Here is a 3413-nt window from a genome sequence, read left to right as displayed (position 1 = left end):
TAAACACTGCTTGATATGTGCATATTTCTCTGCTGATTCAGTTGAGACAACTTTTTCACTAAAGAAAACAATATTAGGAATTCGTAGAGGACTTGTATTTCAGCCAGGAGCAGCATTTTAAAGTTGCAAATGTCTTGTCTTACAAAGACGCAACTTTTCGCTTCATAAGATGTTAACTTATGGACTGGAGTGGATTATTGTGATGTTTTTATCAGCTGTTTGGACTCTCATTCTGACAGCACCCATTCACTGCAGAGGGCCCATTGGAGAGTGAGTGATGTTGAGTGCTTCAAAAACTTTGTGACAATTTTTTTCAGATATGAAAACTTTACAAATAAGAATAAACTGGACTCTTTTATCACCAGATGATGGCAATCTGGCCAAAATACATAGGGGCTCTCGAACTGCATGGTTCTAGGAACTTAACCAGCATGGCCGTTCCTAGAAAACCAATTTCTCCTTCTGCCGTTTTCCTGGTTGCATTCGCACCGGCAGCAGGAACTCTGAAGAGGCCAACAGCGACGTCTTTATGTGTGACATTTACAAACGTCAACAACCAGTGAATGGAAGATGCCGTGATCTGAGCTGTTTTTGTTGTGTCGTGGGTTTCTTAATAACGATGGAAAGTAAACACACAATTTGCGTGATTGAAATCTGACTAAATCTCCTAAGACAACTTTCAGTGTTATCATCGAGACTGAGAAAAGAACACAACTCTGCAGACAACAGGTAAATGCCATTTTCGCTGTTTTCCATGTTCGTGGAAAAATATTATTACATGGCATTTTAAAGGCAGGTAGCTGGTGTTTCGTATGCGTTTGGCCAATCAGCATACACTGATAGTTCCTAAAGAACTGTTTTAGACCCTACTCTGAATTAGGAGCTAATTTACTTCCCCCAAACTGAATTCCTAGAACTAAAACTGTTCCTAGTTCCTGCAGTGCAAACATGCCAAAAAGCGTGTATTTCCGCCAATAGTTCTAGGAACTATGAAGGGTTCCTCCGGTGCGAAAGCCCCTATAAATTCTATAAATATATAGAAGTGTACATTTTTACTGTGGTTAAGTTTGTAGATTCACAAGCAGAGGAATTTATACATAAGATCTAAATGACATAAAAAAGAAATGCAAAATTGTATTGTTACTACTTCAGAGAAAATGATAAAGTAGATGGAAAAAAACTGTACCATAAGCGTATACCAACTATTGCATACTGAATATGGAACCTATACATTTCATAGCCCAATGAAAAACCATTTGCGCTCACATATGTGTTTAAGTATATTTCAGGCTTCTCTGTGCGGTCAAACGTGTGTGTTGTGGTCCGTCATGGTCTCTAATCTCTGCTGAAGCGTGGCTCACTCTCATTTGTGTTGATTATGAAGGCCCATCTCAGTAAAGCCGAGGCACGCAGGGCAGTTCATGGCCGGCTGCTGTCTTCTCTCAGAGCTGATTAAAGCGTCCAGCTGTACCCACAGCTTTTCTCATTGACATATATAGAGTGCTCCATGTGCTCTTTGTGATTAACTGAATTAGGCTGAAATCCCTCTCTCAGCATTTGACATTGATGCACAGGTACAGAATCTGTTCTCCATGGATAAACGCAGACAGGATTTCCATGCATGGAGAAAAATGCTTCAGTTCTGCTCCACCTATGTAGAGAAAAGACATATGGATATTTATATGACAGCAGCTATATTGGAAATGTGTAAATGGCGTACTTAAAAAAGCTATGGAATTTTTTCTGTCTTGTTTTGTGAAATCAACTTTTTCATAAGGAAATAAATTAAATAGTACATCACTCATTGTTTCTGATCTGCTGAATTTAATCATCCTTGTTTGAGTTTGTGGGTGATAAAATTGAAGTTTTGGACACTGATGTGGATGTGCATCACTAAAAGACATGGTTTCTGCTTGAGTAGATACACTGAGCTTAGAAACAGCATTATTTACCTCTAGACCATGAAAATACTGAGTTCTGGCATGAAACTCTAGATGGCGCAGTCCGATAGGTCTAACTCAATCTGACCTAATGACATCATTATCACATGGCACAGCTGATTGGTTCTCTCCTGTATCGGTAGCCAATGAGCTCGCTGCTCAACATTCAAATATATGACTAGTGCTTGCGGTAGCAGTTGCAGCTTGCTTCAGAAACCCTCCACCTTCCCCAGCTCCACCTGTATAGTTCTGCTACGAGGTGATTCATGTATGCTATATGGGGGTTATTTCATGTGTTATATTTGCAGCAGCAATATTTCTTACATGCTCACAGCAGCATGTTGTGGATGTATTGGCAGTAGCAAGTCTCGGTACTTGCTCTGCCGCAGCGTAGAAGATCTATTCCGCCAAGACCAAATATATTAACATTGTCATGTACATTACCATGCCAATCCCTCCGCGAGTTGTCATGACAGAAATATTGTTAAAAAATAATAATAATAATAATAAATGTACACCTTAAGAGTACATTTAAGAGAGACTGCTTTAGGATTAACAGAGCTTTGAATAGTTTCCTTATTCTAGTCTAGATCAACTTAGAGACAGATTTTTGTTTATGTATGTGAAATTTAGCTAGCAGGAAACAAATTAAGTTATATTTTGCGATATTCTCTTTTGCGTATATAAAGAATGCAAAGAAAACTGCTGCTGTAATATTATTGGTATTACATAATCAAAATTGTGTAATTATTGTCTGATGAATATGCTAACATACAAATAAACTCTCTTTATGAATTATGAGTATGTTGGCTACCATAGCTATAAATAAAGACTTTAGATGACATAAAACTGTGATCAGAAGTCCATCATAAATGTGAAAATGTTGTTGTAGTTGGATGGAAGGGGGTGTTGTCTGCTGTTATGTCCCCACCAATGTCAAAATCAAACCTACGTCATGTTCAAAACATGTTAAATGAAATGTATTGCAAGGATGACAGGCTTACAATCTTGAGCTTTTAATAGAAGGAAAAAAGTAGAGCTAATTAGTATGGTGGGCGAGATTTCTGTCTTCACAAGATATGTTTGTCCAAGTATTATATACAGTTGCACAGTTACCCACCGCTTTACGTTCATTAGTGCAGACAGGAAATGAACATAATTAAAATATTTCTGGGAAACGACTACCAGTTCATACACCCCATCTGCTACAGAAGAACTTTCCATTCATTAAGCTCTGAAAACGATTTTCCGAGAAAATCACCACACATTATGATGAGTAACGCTGAAGAATAGATATGTCTGAACAAAATGAAGTGGTGCTCAAATTTTCCTGTACATGATGATGAGAAAAATTATCAATTATCAGACTTGAAAGGCTGTCAAACTAACAGTCGGCTCACTTAAAAATGAAAATTCTATCATTATTTTTACTCCCCCCCCACCCAACCCCCCCCGACCCGCGCCACCCCCCTC

The sequence above is a fragment of the Sinocyclocheilus grahami genome, unplaced genomic scaffold, assembly GCF_001515645.1.
Source record: "Sinocyclocheilus grahami isolate Dianchi unplaced genomic scaffold, SAMN03320097.WGS_v1.1 scaffold1061.1, whole genome shotgun sequence".
Classification (NCBI taxonomy): domain Eukaryota; kingdom Metazoa; phylum Chordata; class Actinopteri; order Cypriniformes; family Cyprinidae; genus Sinocyclocheilus; species Sinocyclocheilus grahami.
Note: the sequence above shows the minus strand (reverse complement) of the source record.